We start from the raw sequence: 20758 nt of genomic DNA on the forward strand, positions 1-20758 counted from the left end.
ACCGTCTACAACAAAGATCACATTTTCTGCTGTTTGCAAAAATTTGGTCTAGTCTCACGTTAGTTTGTGATTCTTTCCAGTAACTTCCCGCTTTATATCCCTGTAATGCTTGTGCTTTTGGCCTCATTCCAGTGGCAAAATGAGGTATTACTGGGTGTGTGTGTGATATAGGCTGGGCTATGCTAATCTGAGCAAGAAGTGCCCAGCAGAGCAGGAATCTCCCTGCCAAGCCCACGGCAGCAGCCCTGTCTCTCCTGGGGGAGCTTTTCTGGCTGCAGGCAGAGCACATTAAGACCTCAGCAAAGCCCGTGCTAGAAGACTTGTCTTACTCCATCAGCATTTTGTCTTCTAAATGACAGCAAAGAACTTATTTATGTAGCAAATGCAGGACATCGGGTAGCAGTAAGTCCTACTGGAAGCAAACACAGACTCTCTCTGGAGGCTGAAACCTCAGGAGTGACAGCTCAGAGTGCAGTGAGGGACTCCGAGGTATTGGCTGCACACGGGCAGTGCCAAAAATTCCTGTGACAATCATTCTTGTCCAAAGCCAGTCCTTTCTGCTCTTGGCTGTCCCCTCAGCAAAGGCTCTCTCAGCACAGACAGTAACATTTGTTCTTGCAATAATGTCATGCACCTTGTGTACGATACAAAGTGCTCAGACACAAAGTGATAAGGGCATGGAAGGGCTTTAAATGTTTGGGCTTTTAAATGCCTTGACAGATATGGAGCAAGGACACAGCAAGCTTTCCTCTTTGTTTTCTGTATCTCTGGATGGCAAAGAAATTTAAGTTGAAACGCAAGATTCATCATATGGGTGAAGTGTCTTCCCAATCACTGTTCTGTAGTAAGCAATAAAAATAAATATTTTTTAAATTTTCCATCTACTGAGTGACATTCAGCTATGTCCACAACTGTGCCCCAAACCACTTAACTATTCCTGGCATACCTATTGTTTGGCCTGCCCACCCATTAACAACATGCACTTTTTAAAGACAGGTAATCTTCTGTTCTTTAGAATAAACCTCTAAGCATCAATTCTTTTTTTCTTTTCTTTTTGTGGTTGGTGTTTTTGTTTTTCTCTGTCTTTTTTTTTTAATTTAAAAATGCAGTTCAGGGACTTCATAATTGAGGCATTTATGTCTGCCAAGTGTTTCACAACACAAATCTTTTCCTTCTTTCAATAGTCAGAAGTGGACAGGAATCCTCACAGCTACAGTGAGAGCTACTCAGCAGTCAGGTGCTGCTTCACTTTGATGAAATGTTCAGTACCTCTAACAGTATTTACCATGAAATAAAAATAAAACCACATTTCTACACATAAATATGTGTGTGAAAAGCATACCCAAATATAGGTATTTGTGTAAAAGAGCCTAGCCTCTTTTTCTTTTTTTAATTATTGTTTGCTAGAAGCTCTGAATATTCTGAATCAAGCAAAAAAACTGCATTAGGAAACCAAAGAACCACCACTAAACACACAAGAATATATTCTCCATTCCTCAGAGTTCTTGCACCAAAATGGTGATGATGTTTGAAAAAGTCTGTAATTGAGATTTCCCACCTCCTAATTCTATTCAGTTAAACTGGACAAGTTCTCATCAATCCCAGATCAGTATCTGAACACTAGGATTTCCATTATCAATGGACTTTTGTCCCCCAACAACAACAAGGGATGGTATCTCTCTGTGGGTGTGTGCATGCATGAGTGTAAACATCCCACAGCTGTTGTGGGATTTTTATGGAAATTATTATTTTGATAGATAAAAAACTTCACTATCCATAAATCTGAAGTTGATAACATCATCACTATTGAAATACATTCTTCACTGTAACTCTGAAATTAATAAATACTCTTAGTTAGCTATGACACAAAGAAACATTTCAGTTACAAACCCCCAAAGAAATCAACATTTTTAAGGGAAAACTGGTGCATAAGTATGGATAACAAGCCTATACCTCACTACACAATATTACAAAATTTGAATCTTAAAGAAATATAAAAACTCCTCCACTTTGTTAAAACACTTCAGTATCCTAATGGAAACAGGTTATATCACACACAAAATGTTTAAACTTTTTCCCATTAGCTGGTTTTCATTAGTTATAAATCTTTAATCTATACACTCCTAGACTATGCAGAATTCTCATTGGTTGAACTGTATCATAATGTACCTGAGCTATTAGGACTATGAGGCACTCTCCTGCTCTGAAAGAAGTGAATAAAACTTCATTTTCTGCAACACCAAAGGATAAGTGTGAGAAATCTTCAGTTTTGTACATTGTATTCTCACACACATTTGTAATATTAGATGGATCACAATTAACTTTCTTGATAATCTCATATAAGTAAAACCTGTCTTCAAGTGATTACATAGTTATTTGTTTGTTCTGGAAATGCATAAAAATAAAATTCCAGCAGAATATTTATGTACAATGCTAAAAAGATAATTACCATAAGTCAAAAATTAGAATACAGGTAGTATATAGAAGGAGATATTTATTGCGTCATAGATCAGATATGATGGGCTTTTAAAACCTGATTTACAACAGGTTCCAAAAATTAATGGGGTAACCTCTGTGGGTGCAGTCTGTATTTTCATCAGCTCTTCTAACATTACATATATGGGAAATTTATATACATGGTGGATTTGTGAAGGAGATTTGATTCTCTAGCTCTGGCCTTTAATCAAAGAATTAAAAATAAATAAATAAAAATCTAACACATTGCTCCAACTTAGACCTCAAAAGGAAACAATTCTGGCAAACTCTGACAAACAAACCCTAAACCCCATTTCATATGGAAGCAGATTTTGTAGGAAATCTTTTGATTCTTGCATGAGAACTGCTTTTAGACTTCACATAAACTGGCAGGAAAGATCAAAAACTGTACTTATGTTTACATATGCTCATAGAACTTAAATGAAGATATCACACCTAAAACAGGCATAGATAGAAATAATGGAACATATTGTGGAGTCTCCCTCACTGGAGATATTCAAGAACCATCTGGACACAATCCTGTCCATGTGCTCTGGGATGGCCCTGCTATCATTAATCCAAAGCTACATGCACCTTTCTGGCTGGCCACTGGCAAAAACATATATATGATTTAGATCTTAATATGTAATGAATACATAATGTTTGAGATTTCCTCACCTTTTTATTCTGTGCAGAAACTAATTCCTGTTCATCCTTGTTCTCTATCCTGACCAAAAATTTTTGCAAGCTCAGTTTTGGTACTGCTCTGTTTCTGTCAAATAAGTATGGCTGAAGGATTAAGGTGATACTAAATGAAAGAGTTATGAAAATGTGTCTTTAGGAACTATGGATAAAATTCCTTGACAAATTATTCCTATGAAAAATTTTAACTATTTTGACAAAGCACGACTGGATAGGAATGACAGTCAAATCTTTAAAAGGGAGTGATAGGAACTAATTTAGAGAAACTGAATTGTGCCATTTATATATTGCAGAATACAGCACATGGGAATATAATAGAAGCTACTGTAATTATAATAGAGTGCTGACAAATCCAATAACATAAAAACAGTGACTGAAATCCACACTGTTCAAAACAACATTCCTGAGTTTTGAGAATTTGTGAAAAAGTAGGTTATCAGCCACATGTATTACATAAAGCTGGGTTAAACCACAACAGGCAGAGAAGCATATGTGTAAGTATGCAAATCATTTATTACTGATATTTAAATAACTTTAACTTCCCCCTCTCAAATTCTGCTGCATCAAAGCCAGACAAAATTCACAAACTCCAAAGCTTGCCAATTTACCTCCCACAGTTGGATGCAATGCATTTTCAGTAATAATTAACTTCAAAAGTACTGATTTCAGTCACCAATTACTTGAATGTGTACCTAAGCTGACAAAGATATGATTCTAACCCTTCCTGAAACACATAAAGCTATAATCTCCATCCCTCAACATACAGAATATTTACGAGACTATGGGGACAGTAACATCGAGGCAACACAGAAGCCAGATCTGGCTCAAAGGGCTTGGGCTCTACTTACTCATCTTCTCTTTAAATGGGCTTCTCAGCACTTTTAAGGATGCTGTGCTTGGCAAAACTCGGTGAAGCAACACTGACATCGAGTGGCTCCACTTGGTATTTTACTTTGGCTATTGCAGGATGCAGGAGCAATGTTCCAATGGGATTTGAACTGGATAATATTAACTACACAGTTCATTAACACAGTTAGTTGAAAATCAGATATCTGTAGCATCAAAATAGTTTACTACATTTAAAATGTGTTAACTGGTCAGAAATTTAAGACAGGTGGTCAGCTGAGCAAGGTACTGAACCATGGGAGCACAGTCTGCTCTGAGCACATCTAATGAATGGCAAAGAGAGTGTAGAACAGGCAAAAAAATAATTTCATAATGCAACCATCCTCTTAAACTCAGTTCCTGATGAGATCCTTACAGCTGTCTGCTAATAAATTGCCATACAGATGTTAATGGAATTTTTTTAAAAATATTACAAGCAAGTTATATTAGATAATTTTAGCATATCTAAAAGACAATAAGAAATGTAGTAGTGTCCACTTCTTATGGAAAATATCTGTAAAGAAAATGTGATTTTTCATTTCCTTTTAAGGTTGTTTCTAGCAGCTGTTTGAAGGCTACCTTCAAATTAGTAAAAATTGCTCTTTAAATTGCTCTTTGTCACAGAATGGACTAGAAACATATTCAAGAACTCTTATATTTGAGAACACATCTTGACAGCCAAAATGCATAAATTTGTATACACAGACACTGGCATTTAACATAAATATTTTGTGGTAACCCCTTACTCTTGACACAGATTTGTCTGTGCAAGAGAAATGCTGTTTAAGGTTTCAACATCTAAAATGCATGTTGAAAAAATATTTCAATCACAATCATGGGTTTCTTAACCAAATGTTACAACAGAGAGTAAACCATATTTTCTGATTATTGAGTGCACAAACCAGCCTATAAGCCACACAAATAAAGGAGAACTTTTCAACTTAGGAAACCAAAAAATTCAAACTCAAGTGACCCCTTCTCCTGCAGAGAAGGGTGGGTGGGTGCTCAGCAGCCTGTGGAACAGAGTAACCACACCACAGAATCAGATCTCCCCTGGTGTCAGTTCTACCAGCCAGGGGACCTGACACTGAGAGACACAGCAGGAGCCAATGAACCTACAGGAAGACCCCAGATTATTGCACACTGAAGGTAAGGTGGTAAATGCCCCAGGGATTCCTTTATTCAGGCTCCACTTCTAGGCACAAGCTGTTATTCTGTCGTTGCACCATGATCAAATTATTTTAAGGATCCAGAGGTCTGAGACTGGGGTCGAGCCATTTAGAAAACCTGTGTGGAGTATGTGAGTGGGGAGTGTGTAGGGAATCCTGGGTGAAGGGGCTTGGTCCCAGCTCAGGTGCTGGGACTGTGACTGCTTGAGTGACTCCTGGGTGGTCAGACAGGAAAGTTTCCTTAACCTCTCCCATGACAGGGTTCTGTTTTCCCTGGAATTCAGGTGCAACAGTCTTGGGAGTCAGACAAAAGGCAGATAGGTCCAAAATGTAGCTATGTCCAAAAAGTGCAACCTGTCAAGTTACCTTTTACTTGAATGAACATAATGTCATCAAACCACAGAATATTTAGGTGCTCACTGATTATGGATTGTCTCATGAGAGAACGATTTGGGAACTAGTATCATGAAACAAGCATTCTGAAGGGCTTTATCTCCAGGTATCCTTGGAAACACAGAACATAATTTAAGAGGGGAGGGACAGCTGAAGACCATCTCATCCAAACACTTTCTCAAAGAATGGATAACCTCAAAGCCAGATCGAGTTGCTCAGGACCTTGCTCAGGAAGGACAAACTGTTCTTGTGCTTAACCCCCTCACTGCACTCCTCTCTATTGAGGGTTATGTCATCTTATGGCAGTGGAATGGATACTAAATCACAGGTTATCCCAAAATATATAGCCTTTCTTCAATAGTATGTTTTTTGTTCTGGCAATCTAAAGAGAGAAGGTGTCACTACCTGAGTAAACAGAAATACCTTGCTCCAGACCCTTCATTAGATGAATTCCCTTCTTTTACATCCTGTGATAAAATATCACACTCTTCTCTCCCTATGCAAAAACTTCTAAGAGCCTAATTTCTACCCTCTTTTACAACAAAATGTGGCATTTTTAAGTATTTTAGTCACACATCAGTCAGTGAAAGCATTAATCAGAAAAATCTGCAATTTTAGAGTGTCCATATACTTCACTCATTAAATTAATTTCATCCTGCTGAAACAGATACTTAATTACCTCACTGAGGAAACTAAGTTAACAGTGTATTTATAAAGCAGTATATTAATCCAGATCTGCAGGCTGTCATAATATAAATCACAGTGGTAACAGATTTTACAATACATGACAGAAAGTACAGCCATTCAAAAAGGAAAGCCTATGAAGTGTAATAATTGAAATTTAGTATTTAAGTAGCTAATATCTTCCTGCCCTCAGAGACAGAAAACTGACAGAATTCTGGGATCACAGCTGAGCAAATTCCATGCAGCCTGTGGGAAAGCTAAAACCATTTTTGAAAATAAGTAATCTAAAAGCATTAACATATCCACAGAGTCTTCTCTTACCTCATTGTAATTTAAAATACCTGAAAATATATTTATGAGACTACTACCTGGTAGTCTGCACACTTAACAGAAACTTTCACATGAAGAATGAACAGTGGATACTGAATAAAAAAAGAGGTTACTCTTCAAACTTGAGACCAAAACTATCATAATGATTTTTTTCCCCAAAGTTCTTGTTTGCCAAACTTACTATATAATCATCAGTATACAGGAAATCCATTCTGCCAAATGAAAGAGTAGACAAAAAGATCTGTACTAATAATAATTCTAATTGTAACATCAGCTTTTACTAGTTCCAGAAATAAGCATGAAGATATATAGAGACATAAGAACATTAATTTTCTAAATTACTTCACTACTACAAAACAGTAACCCCAAGAAAGTCACACAGCAAACAGCTGCACTGAGCCTATCTTGCTTACTTCAATAAAAATTCTCCTTACCTGGAACTTAGTGACTAGACACACACAAAATACTTCGGTTTGAAAGTATGAATTTTAAACTTCCCCATACATTCACCCATAGGTTATAAAAATATAATAATTCCAAATTTCAAAAGTATATAAATAATTCAAGCTAAATCTCCCAGTATACTTGCCAAGTGCCCTGAAATCAGGAATGTTGCTACTCCTTCAGCAATTTCTTCCAAAGCAAAAGAACAAAAACAACCCACTGGTACACTGGTGCTGGACAGTTGAGAACACCATGACTCACATGCCAGGTGCTTAAGAATCCATTAAAATGTACTTAAAAAAAAAAAAAAAAAAAAAAAAATTGCTCATTCGTATATGCCATCTAGATGAGTCCATATATTTTATTCAAAATGCCTATTACATAGCTCCATAGTCCCCAAATCCCAAACCACAGCCCATTTAATTTGCATAAAATTACAGAATTGAGAAGAAAACCCAACCAAATGCTGCTACTTGTCCATGCTATGCAAGCATGTACTATTTTATACAATTAATTATTTAGAAAAGTAATTCCATGTATGGTCATGCTTGCATGCCCTTGACTCTATGATTTGGACAATGTGTCCTAATTGTTACTGATCTATATTTACAGAAAAAAAAAAAATCTCTTCTAGGTGACCTTGAAAATGTCTTTGTAGCTCTGCCTCACATGCTAATTAGGATATACTCTTTTTCTCTTTTGATGTGATTGCTGATGACCTCATTGATGAAGTAGTTTTGTGCTTTCTTAATTATCAGCTTTATTTAGATTAGACAATTTAACGATAGGTAATAGTAAATTAAGTACTTTCAGTAAACATCTCAAGGTTTTGAACATGATCCTGGGGCTCTAAGGCAATTACTAAATCACAAAACATCTTGTTTTTCCTGGTAATATGAGCATGGCACCAACTGGAGGGTGGAGGACAGCTGATAAAGATGGCACAAACCATTCTGTGCTGTCTGAGGGAGCAGGGATGCTCATCAGGGAAAGGGAATTGTGCCACTGCTACTGACCAACTGTTGCAGAACTTTACCTTTTCCCAAATAATCGATATTTGTCGTAGATAGCTCCAAACCTTATTAAGTTACCACTCTCCCTTGCCATGGAGAGGGAGTACAGACAACTAAGGTAATTTTATGCCACTTTTCTCCCCTACATACTTCAAAACCTCTATTTTGAAGATATATTTCCAAAACAGAAATAGAGTGATTGATGCAACGTTTTCAAATACTTTTGGAAAAGTAAACAGGAAGACAGTGCTTTTCATTTTACATGCATTGAAATTTTACGTAGAAACTATAAAAATCTTTATCTTTTTCTCAACCTCATTTTGTCTAATCCCATAAACAATGGAAACACAAAATCTGCATGTTACTGAATTAAAAAGGAATAAAATCAAAGAGATTAAATTCTCATAGCTGTCATGGAAAGATTCCTCGTGACCCCAGTGATTGCTTAATTGACTGTGGAGTGCTTTGTCAAGTAAAAATGCACTTGAGCATATGGCTGGATAGTTTGCTGAGTCGGGTGCTTAGCAGTTGCTTTTGTTTAGTTCCTGATCTTTGCAAATGACAAAACAATTTCTTTTATTTCCCCTCATATTTCCTTTTCATTTGCTACTTCTAAAATTTAGACTTTTTCGCACTTGTGTTGCCTTTGTCTTCTCTTATGCTGATCTACAAATTATTTTCCACCTCTTATGCAAGATTTCTTTGTTCTGGCTCCCATACTCTATACAGGCATTTCCCTTCCACCCTGTTAAAACCTGTCCCCATGTGCTCAAATGCACTGATGCAATTATTCACTGGGGGTTTCTTAATCACTGATCAGTTTCACACTTTCCCAGTGTAGAATTACTTCCCTCAAATGAATCATTCATTCAGAAATGTGCAATATTTTTAGGTTAGACATTGGGCAGAACAGTACTTAAAATAAGGCTTGTAGAGCACAGATTTGTTGTTTCAAACTATAATTACTTTGAGTTAATTTTGCCACAGCTGAAATTGTAATAGGATTTCACTGGAGAGAGGGGAAACTTCCTTCAAGATACAGTAATTTTAAAAAACCCATCTTGCTTCAAAACACACCTCAGGACACTTTCTACAGAAAACTTGGTTACCAGAATGAGAGGAAGAAACTTTGATTAACTCAGAGAGACTTTTCAGGCCTTTCCAGATTTCAAAGAATCTGGCATGCTTACTTATGCATTTTGAATGAGAAACAAGACTAATTTCACCTGTCTGTACTGACAGACATTTGTCATGTACAACTATCATTTTGGTGTCCATGGGCAGAGGAGCTCTGTGCATGATCCTCTCTTGCATTTCAGATGTTCTCTGAATGGAAGAAGGAATTGTTACTCAGCAGCTCATGAGAAGATAAAGATGTCTCATGAGCATCCTTTACACAAACTGTAAAGAACTACAAAGGAGTAATGAGAACCTACACTGGAGCCCAAAATTTGGGCAGCTGTTAGAGACAGCACTCACTTTGCTGCACCATGATTCTATTTTCCAACTCTTCTTTGACCTTCTGCTGCCTCAAGCTAGAACCCAGTGGCTGATAAATGAGGCCCCTCTCTGCCAGTATAAAAATATCTATCACTATGATGTTGCCTTATTCATTTGTACATGCATTTGTAAATTGTGTTATTTTAAAAGTCAACAACTTAAACCAATGTCAATAGAATATCAAACAGGAAATACTGTGAAACTTCATGCTGTAATGAAACTGCTATCAAAATAGAAAGCAGAACAAATATTTCATTGTAAATTAGAATTTGTACAATATTTATTTAACAATAAAACCTGGACAAAACAATTTTGTACATATATTACAGATAATTTTTAATGTTCTACAGAATAATCTATGTGCATTTATTTTCCCAAGGTTTCTAAATGATTAACCTGTATGTGTGGATGTCCTTCTACACAGACAAGACATTGTGTCAGTGCTCATGTGAATGTTTGCTCTGTATAAATTTCAGTAATATGTTTTTCTCGTTGTCATAGATGGATTTTGATTTACCCCATACCCAATGGAAAAGCATAATATTACATAAATTACATTACATTACATTACATAAATTAGTTGAATGTAAAAAATAAGACCTTCATAGGATCTCTTTACATATTTTAATAATTGGCTTTTATATCATGTTTAATGCTGTATCTTAGACTAGACAGCCATGAAAATAGTCTGATCTTCTTGTATTTGGGAGTACAATCTGATTGCACATAAAATGTTGATTTCTAAAGACCTTTTAAAGGTAAAGCACAAATAAAGTCCCCTGACCAGCTCTGGTTTTGTTGGTTTTGTCACTTCCATATATTTGGGCACCTACTACAGACTCCTTAATGTCATTCTTAATGGGATGGGGATATGAATTTAGTATGTCATTTTTACATTTTTATTCTACATAAAAACCAAAATAGAATTAAGTGTTCTTTAAACACCCTTTTACTAAAATGTTCAGATTCAGGAAGGTGAGAGAATATTTAGACCATAGCCAAGATACCCCTCAGTTTGTACAGCAGTATAAAAGTTCATCTCTCATCCAGTTTCATTGTTCAAAACAAAACAATCAAGACCAAAGTACCCATAGGCTCCATCACAGAGCCAAAGTCTCCAGAAATGTCTGCATTCCAGAAATCCTTTATTCTAAGCACAAAAAAAATCCACATAAGGAAAATAATCCACACCTCCTTATGGAACTGTGACTTACTTATCCTTAAAGTTATCTACTACAGAAGTAGTAGACATACAAGAATTACTGCAGAATAAGTAAATTTGGATCAGTTGAAGAAACTTACTGAGCAGATCCTTAAATTCAAGCACATTGAGACTCCCACTGAAATTACTAATTACATACTTAGGAATAGCTTTCCTGAATCAGTTTTGTCTTTGTAACAACATGTTTCTTTCAAAAGGATGAGAAATAGCAAGTCTCTCTAATTTTAGAGGAGAGAGAAATCACATAAATGATCAGATTCTTAGCATAAAAGAAAGCAACAATAATCTTGATTCCAAATGAAATAACCCACAGGAATAAAAACATGGACAGAATATAGATATGACATTTCTAAAGATAAAATAATTCATGCTTTCTCACTATTTTCCATGAGGTGTAAGAGATTCTTAAAGTTTACTGTTGCTCCAGAAAAAAAAAACAAAGTGAAACCCTAAAAACATTCCAAACCTAGTATTTTGTTTTCATTTTGAAGAATGTATTTGTTTCTAAATCAAGGCACCCATACATCACATTTGAAAAGCCAATTTCAAAACAAAGAAAGGAAGGAAAAATGCTGAAACATATTAGAAGTAACACATCCAAACATTTTCTGCTACTTTAAAATTTGAACTCAGTCTCCAAATGAAAAAATGTTAATCACAATATCAAATTAAAACACATGAAAAAAAACAGTCAAAAAACAATCATATATCAATTATTTATGGTTTACCCAATAAAACTCTGAATAGTGTTTAAGCAATGTCATCTGCTTGATCTATCTGTTGCTGGAGTTTAAACAGCCAAAACCACCACCATTAGAGTTACAAGGAATAATTATGTATATGAATAGATTACTGCTTTGGAATTCATTTTCTCTCCATCTGGTGTACATTTTATTTTGACCGCAAATGAGGTACTATCCTAGGAAACTAATTAACAATTATTGTAAACAATACCAAAGAGAGCAATCTGATTGATCTAGTGAGTGCATTCCCTGCTTTCTCCATGGCACAGCAACAGCATCTGATCCATGACTACCCTGGGTAGGAGCACAGCGTTTTCTCTACACTAGCAGGTGCACATTTCAGCTTACTTTCATTTTCTTCTGAAAATTAGAGGCGCTACACATTTTTTTCTGGAGAAACACCAGTACAACACCAACATTTCAAAATTACTTTCCACAAATCTATACACCAAGTACTGCTGAATTTTTTTTTTGCCAGATGTTCTGTACAGTCTTTCTAAATGGCTTTGAAGGCACAAAACTTCCTAGGGCACAATTTACATTCACATTTTGTCTTCAAGATTAATATTTAAATGTAGAGATCTTTAGGACAGGGCCATTGTTATCTGTCATGTCATATGCAACCCTGAGCAAGGAGTGGATAGTAATGTTGCTGAACAAAACATAAGTTTTCTGAAATCAAAAAAACAACTTAGATTATTTTTAATTTAGGAAGAAGAAATTAATTTACTATTTACTTATTACTTATGCTGCAGAGTAAATATTTTAACTAGGATTGAACTTCACAGAAAATATCCACATTGATAAGTAACTGAGGGCCAGAAAATGAACTTGTGCATCAAACCTCTCAGTGTCCACACTGCTTCATTTTTCGCTTACTCCCTGCATCTTTTGGGCTGCAAACTGAGCAAAGTTTGGAGGAGGTCTCAATTCAAAAAACCAGAGCCAAAAGTCAGTATGGATAAGGTTACAACAGTTCTGCCTTTTTCTGCATACTCAGCCCTTCAGTGCTGTCCCAGAAGTTTTTCCAATCCCACAAACCCCTGAAAATCCTCATGCTGCACTCCTAAACACTTATACATACCTTCACTTCCATTCTGTACAAACGTTGCCTTCCTGAACTGGACAAACTGCCCTCAGCTTGGCTCAGAAACTTTAAAATAAGAGGAGCACATGAAGGATAAAGGTTGTTTCTTCGAGCCATGCACACCAAGCAGGGTCCAGCAGAGAGCCTGGCACTGGGCTGCAGCAGCCTTCTGCCTTCTGCCTTCTGCCTTCTGCCTTCTGCCTTCTGCCTTCTGCCTTCTGCCTTCTGCCTTCTGCCTTCTGCCTTCTGCCTGCTTTCCCCTGCAAGGTCCTGCTGTGTGATGCATCCAGCAGATTAGTAATGTCTCACTTCACAAGTCAAGACACTGTTAATATTACTCTCTATTCAACATTCAGTACAACACCTTCAGAAACCAAATGAGATTCCTATCCATAGCTAACACACTGTTGTGGCTTAGGAATGGTTCTCCCCACTTAGTGCCCCCCCAGGATTCTCCCAAACCAGACACTGCTTGATGGCTTACGTTCCCTCCTTCCCTTCCCCCTTTCTAGTTCAGGGATGGAGCTGGGAATTGGAGGCATAAAAGGTGAAAACCATGGATTAGGATAAGAACAATTTACTGGAAACCACAATGAGATAAGAAAACTATCAGTAACTGCAACAATATGAATAACAAAAGGTATAAGATAAAGAACCTATTTACACAGAAAAACACAACAAATGCTATCTAACTCTTCCTCACCATTCCATGCCTCTTTCCACTGCAAAAGAATGTCCTTCATCTTGGAAAAAAAGAGAGCATCCCTTTCCCCCACCTCTGGCAATGACATAAGGTGGTATCAAGTAACATTATGGTCTTGGCCATTCCACCTCCTGCTGCTCTGGGCCAAAACCAGGACACATGCCAAGAGATTTAAATTGCCTGAGCAGGGAGTTATGCTAGATGATCTCAGGAGATCCCTTCCAACCATGACAATTCCATGACCCTCAAGCTCCACGAAATGGATGACTTGCCATTAAGAACAAGGTAAGCACTATACAGATGCTGTAAACAGATCCTCAAGCTTCTCACTCTTTTTTCACAATGTCATCTGTGTCTACAGAATGGAAACATAAGCAACATCCATCTGGAAAGTTATTTAAGCTGTTGTGAAATCCAGATGTTTTACTGTTGGCTGGGAGTAGCTCCATGTTCAAATGGCTCTTTAGAGATTTAGGTTTCTGAGGTGTTGACCATCTTCAATCTGCCTTTCCATCGCCTACACTGGGACCCAAAATGCATTCATATTTGTTGTCTTTAAAATACTTTATAAAACTATAAATTATAAAGCAAAATAAAGCCTGTAGTTAAGCAACTGTATAAGAATCCAATCAAATATTCAGTCCTTCAGTACTGTTAATTGTCTCATCTACAATCATCCAGAAACAGAATAATTACAGTTTTAAAGTCCAAATATTTTGTCCCCTTTAAAATTAATTTTCTTCCATAGATATTTATGCTCATGCTGAACAGGTCCAGGATTTCCTGTTTCTCAGTACTGCACATCCAAACACTTCCTAGAGATTTGCAATTCCATCCCAATTTCTCATCCCACATCTTTGTGTAATGCAATTCTCTTTCCTGTTGTGCAATTCATCATATTTCAGACAAAACATTTAACCTCTGTGGCCTTATCTACCACAGCAAATTGGTGGCCTGTATAATGAGCACAAAGATGCACCTGTGTTCCACTGACAGCATAGAAATTTAATGCACAACACCTCATAAAAATTAGCTTTGCATAGGAGCATATCCTTTACAACTCAGTCATAAACAAAATCTAGAAGTAACCAGAAACAGCTTATTAAATCAGGCCTCTTATTTGAAGAAATTTGTGTTTTCCTGTGTTCACTGGCATAAAGAACATAAGTGATGGTGACCTTAAGCAACTGCACAACCATGACCAAAGAACCAACCATGTTCTGTTTGAAATCTTGGACAAAGATATTGCTCCAAGCTGTTACAATATGATAAACAACAATGACAAAAAACTTAAAAACATATGGATTTTCTTTCCCTCTAAATCTTAGATTTGAACTTTTTTTTTTCTTTTTTTCTTTTTTTTTTTTTTTTTTTTTGTGAAATTGCTCATCTGATTTTCATTATGCAGTACTTAAAAATATTTATGAAGCTTACAAGCCCATCTCGCACAATGATGCTACAAAAACTGCCCTGAGGGCCAAATTGAAAAGAAGGATATTGTTAGACAATAAAATATAATTATCTCCTTTTATGCTAAAGTGCTTGAAAATATCCCAATAGGTATAAATTCTTATGTTGTATCTAAAGAGTAATCATCTTAAATAGAAAAGGAGGAAAGGTAGATGAATACATTATCTTATTACAAAGATTCCCAGTTCCCATCATCACCCAGCTGATTTCTCTCAGATTACAAAAGACTGCAAGAAACACACCTAAACAAAAATGTTCTCTCCCAAGTAGTACAGACATAAGTGTATTCAGACACACCCCCTCAAACAGCAAAGTTCTCCTGTTTGTTGTTTTGCATTCATGATTTATCAGAAGAATGTCAAGGCTGGAGCTCTTAGTTTAAAAACTAATACATTCCAATATAGTTCTCCAAATGAAAAAAAAACATGTTTATTTACTGTTATGAAATATCTGAAATATCTTTTTTGTTTGAACACATCCACAGCAGGATCAATTATGGTTAAAAGAAGTGAATTTCATGTTGTCTTTTAGTATTTAAATAATTTATAATAGCATATATTAAGCAGTGAAAAACCTACTTGCTAGCTTTGTCTAGCTTAATTATCCTTAGCTGCTTTTCACTGACTTCATTCTGTCTAACTGGGTGAGGTAATTTTAGCTTGCATGGTATAAATCATTGGCAAGATTAACAATACATATTAAGATGATGTATGTTTTATTGCTGCTCAGCTAAACATGTCAGCTAAAGTAATTATGAGTATAAAGCTCCATTTATTTTTCCATAATGGGACCCTTTAAGTCACCCACATTTGGAATGAGGCATATCCACCTCAGTCTCTTTCAAGAGCAGTTTTAAACTGCATTACATCATTTCATATGGGGTTGAAAGTTCATTACCCAACACACAAATCTTTTACTCCCAAAACTCTGTAACTTTAAGAGGATCTCGGGAAAAATTAGGGCTATCAGCACTTCAGAAATAAATAAAAATGCAAATGTGTCTTGAGGACTGGATGGCTGAGGGAGATGGCCAAGGAATTTAGGACATTCCATTTCCAAGTCACTCTTTTCATTACATAATCTATGAGTTATAACAGAGAGTTTCTGCTGCAAACTATTTGATATTAACTCCCTGGCCTGAGACCAGATACTCATGGATGAAATCCAGATTCTGAAAAAAATAATCATATGGGTGGAGCTCTTACTGGCAGTCACAGGAAGAATTGCACATGCAAAGAAATTATTATTTACTCTGAGATGGAGAAGTCATTTCAAAAGAGGTGAAAGGCCTATGAAATTAGCAATTTCTGTGTAATAACTTGAGTAGTTTACATCCAACTAGCAAAGTATTTGATGCCACATAACAAAGTGTTTCAGAAACACTCCATGCTCATTGGGACTGGTGTTCCATGATGTAGAAAGGCTCAGGGAGAATTACAAAAGTTCAAGGCCTCTGCTGAGAGGGATAGCTAATGCTGTGTGACAAAGTTCATTAGTAATGTCCAGTCCAGTCTTGTAAGACCTTTATTAAAGAGGTGAAAGAAATAGAAACTGCTTTAATGAGATGTGGAGCTGCTGCTAAACTGGAGGGAGGTGTGATCATGAAAAGATCCTTGGAAATGGAAAATTGCAAACAAAAAATGACAAACTGAAATTCAAGCAGAAAATGAAGGGTGAGCTGCTCCCCATCTGCCCAAACATGGTAAGCAGATTTCTTTGCCAAGGAATGTGCTCACAACCACCAGGGTACACAGCTGAAAGCTCTGGGAGTCTCAAGAGACAACTAATATCCAATTATTCAGTAACTCAAACAGTCCTTAGCAGAAGCAGATTAGAATCTCTCTAACTCTTCAGTTATTTTCCAATAAAATGATTTATCTGAAAAGCACTAAGCATGATAGCTCATATAAGAAAGTTAGAGTTAACAATAAGGATGGAATGAAAGACTTGCCCAAAGAAACAAATATCAGGTGAGTTAATTCTACTGAATACAGCACATCAGTATTGTAAATAGGCTGAATAAGCAGAAATATTTTTAAAGCTGTTCTAGTCTGTCAGCTGGCTCTATCAATCAAAGCGATCAGAAAATCCCAAGCAAACATCTCCCTCACTATGACTAGGAGACTGAGCCTGAAGAAACTGGAAAACTCCGCTCAAACTGGGGAAACCTTCAGATAAAAAAAAAATTCTAAAGTGGCCCCTTTGACTGGCCTGGACACAGAAGCAAGGCACCTGTAGCCTGAAGCAAACACACAGATCATGCATTTCTCTTCTGACTCTATCTATAGAGTTCTCAGAGTTCTCCCTTCCCTTTTTCAACATGAAAGATGATGCTTGTAAAATAAAAGACAGAATAATTTGCTCTATTTGAAACTAGTGCTGCTGTGAGCTGGATGTCAGTCTGGAGAACCACCAGAGCTCCCCTTAAAACTAAAATATTATATGAATATCATGCTTCATGTTTACTCATTTGTTTTACACTGCATTTAGAAAAATATCATCAAATTTTGATATTTTGTAAACCGACTGTTGGAAGGCACTTGAACAGTTTTAAAACATGCAACTGTTTTCCCAGCTTTGAGACCAATATTCCCACCCCACATCCACCACCTTGCTTTTTGATTTCTGCTGTTATAAAAACAGGTGACTATATTCAAGAGATAAAAAGTTATTCAATACATATCTTTAATCTTGGTGTATAGTTCTTCAAACACTGGGTTAAACCATCCTTGAAGCCATTAATTGAATGAAGAGAATGTCATGTGCATTGTGTGCCAGTAATAGTTGGTTAAACTATCCTTGAAGCCATTAACTGAGTGAACAGAATGTCATGTGCATTGTGTGCCAGTGATGCATTCAGGCCTGACATCAGAACTTTAACTACTGCATTACTTTAGAAAATAAATTGAAGAAAGTACCAAATATGTAGAACTTATGTTTTATGTCTATGTATTTTTTGTATGTCCATGAGCACACAAGCAACATGCAGAATCTTAATTTCAAAATTTAAAATATGAGTTGCTTGATATAGTTATGGAATATCTATTCCCTCATTTCAATACTTCAAAAGGAAATGTTTGTGAGATATACTATATGCGAAATTAGAAGTGAAGTCACTTTTATAATTTTTAAGGCTTTTCAGTTAAAATTTACTAAGAGTTTACTCCGAACAATATATAATTTATATGTACAGTGCTTTAATAAGTAAACATAAGCCTTATACCTTTACCAGTTCTCTTCTTGGCCTATTTCCTTATATTCTAATATAATAGTCAGTAGTTCTCATCTATTTTTATAGTGTGCAGTACAGGATTGGATTACTTTCCCCCTTATTAAAATGCATATTTGATTTCAGTCCTTGAAATGATCATAGAATCATAGAATGATTTGGGTTGGAAGAGACTTTAAAGTTTACTTTGTTTCAGCCCCCCTGCCACAGGCAGGGACATCTTTCACCAGACCAGGTTGCTCAGAGCTCCATCCAGCCTGGCCTTGAACACTGCCAGGGATAGGGCTAAGTGAAATTTTTTTTTTATGTCTTCTGACTGCAAACTGTTCCACACCAATGCATTTGAAATTTATAAAGACTATTTCAAAGTAATTCAAGTAACATTTTTAATGAGTTTTGGAAAGGCCACTCTGTGAAGGTAATAATAGCTTAGTTTATGCATCAGACAAACTTTGATTGCATATGCATCATTGTGTACCATACATTCTGTGAAATAAGACTAGCAGAAATCCTCTGCTGAGACTTGCTTTCTTATGTTGTACAATAACTTGTCTTGTGTTTTCTTCTTCAAATGCATAAATAAGTCTTGCAGAGAAAAGATATAGAATTTCAGACACAGGATTTACTGAGATTTCATAATCAAATGTATTTACAAAGCAAAAATTTTCAAATTGAGTCTGCTTTGCATTATTTTTAGATTAAGGCTCTGGAGTTAGCCAGGGAGCTCAAACTGTGCAAAACACCCATACTATTAGTAAACTTAATAAAAATAGGAAATATGTTTGTTGGTGTGTAACAGGACCTACCACAAGCTCACTTAGGCCACGCCTCTGATCCTGACCCATGAGCTATGAACAGACCCATCACCTGTCCCACAGATGAGCACTAAGCTAACCCTCTCCTTCTCACCCTCTGATCCTCTCCTTTCTGAAGATTCTGTATCCATACAAGCTATTTCACATTTATTTTTATTTCCAGTGATGCCTGTGGCAAGAGTAGTAGACAGAAGGCACAAGTAGGACAGAGCGAATACGTGGATAATTATGATAGCATCAAAAATGTTTCATGAAAAATAACAGAATTTCCAAAATGGTGTAACTAGGAAAAAAACCCCATTATCATAGTTTTTGTAATGTATCCTTCCACAAGAGGGGAAATATCACTTGTTAGAATGGAGAAAGCTCTTTTAGAAGTGACAGCATGTACTCAGGTTTTACAGATTCTATCACAGGTGTGACATCCAGCTTCTTCTATATTTAAAACAAAAATTTTACTTGATTGTTGCAAATAAAATGTACAATCTAAAATGTAAAGGTTTAGAAGATCAGCAGAATTTTCCTTAATGGCCTCTTTTTTGTTTTTTACTGAACAGCACTTTTTCAACTTGGATTTAAAGCATTCTTTAAATTCAAATATTCTCCAGCCCCTTGCACCCTGTAGCTTTTCCTCAGAAATCTCCAAATTGACTCTAATTCTTCTGTTGTTTGCAAAAGTTGTGATAAAATTTTCAGAAGCAGATGGATAACACATGCAAGCAGCAGATCAAGCAGACAGCACATGCTAAAACAGAATCAGCAACATTAAGCACAGTATGTCTAATACTGATAAATATACCAGAGATCAAAATAAAGTTTTTAAAATTCATTGACGTAAACTGCGGTTCCACCAACCAGTGAAGAAGACACAATGCAGCTGCCAGTCACCCACAGAACACTCTCAGGGAGCTCACCAACCTCTGGATGTTGGAGGCTGATGATTAATATGGTGAAGGGTTGAAAAGCACTGAAGTGTAATTGGCACTCACAGCTGTTTGCCTGGGGCTCCAGTCACTTCCCCCCAGCCAGGGCTCAACGTGCAGCACACCCAGCCACCAGCATCCAGAATATCCCTCAACACTGAGTAATTTTGTGCATTTCATATGGGCATTCCCAATTCACAACTACTTTCCTCGTTCTGTTTCTGGGTTTTTTTGTGCTCCAACATTCTGCAAATAGCTAAAAGAAAAATGGTTTTTCATTAGATGTCACTCACTCTTTCCTCACTCGATGAAGCCTTATTATGATTTAATGACAAATTATTGCATATTTATACTATTGAGGTTTTATTCATATTTTGATTTTAGAGGATATATGTGTATATGTATATTTATGTGGAAGAATTATTAGTTTAAAATCTCAACATCCTTAGGTTGTTTAAAAGAATATTCATATACCTTCCAGAATGCAATTGCCAAAGTGCATCCTTATGATTTATGTAATAATTTCAAATAAGAGATCTTGCTCAAATGTTTTCATACACTATCCTTCAAAAGAAAAGAAAAAAAAAAAAGAACAATAAAAAAATAAAACAGCATAACTCACATCTGGAAGGTTTTCGTATCTGGACAAACACAGCACCATCAGATTCTTAACATGTCTAACTCCTTCATAAATCATGACAAAAAATTTGCAGAATTGATAAAGTTGAGGGAGCCTGTGCAGAAAATATAGCTCCTAGGAATATTTTTTAATCTACTTGCTATATAAATTTATGCACTCCTATTTTTCTAACTTGCAGAGTATAAAGCTTTTCATCACTTAACACCTTGATGTATTTATTTAATCTTCAACACAGACTACATCAGTTTATTCTGAATTTTACTAAATGTGTATGAATAATTCTTTTATGTTTTTAACATACAGAGGCAATTGCTAAGTTGGATTTAGTTGT

Source organism: Oenanthe melanoleuca, chromosome 2, assembly GCF_029582105.1.
Source record: "Oenanthe melanoleuca isolate GR-GAL-2019-014 chromosome 2, OMel1.0, whole genome shotgun sequence".
NCBI lineage: Eukaryota > Metazoa > Chordata > Aves > Passeriformes > Muscicapidae > Oenanthe > Oenanthe melanoleuca.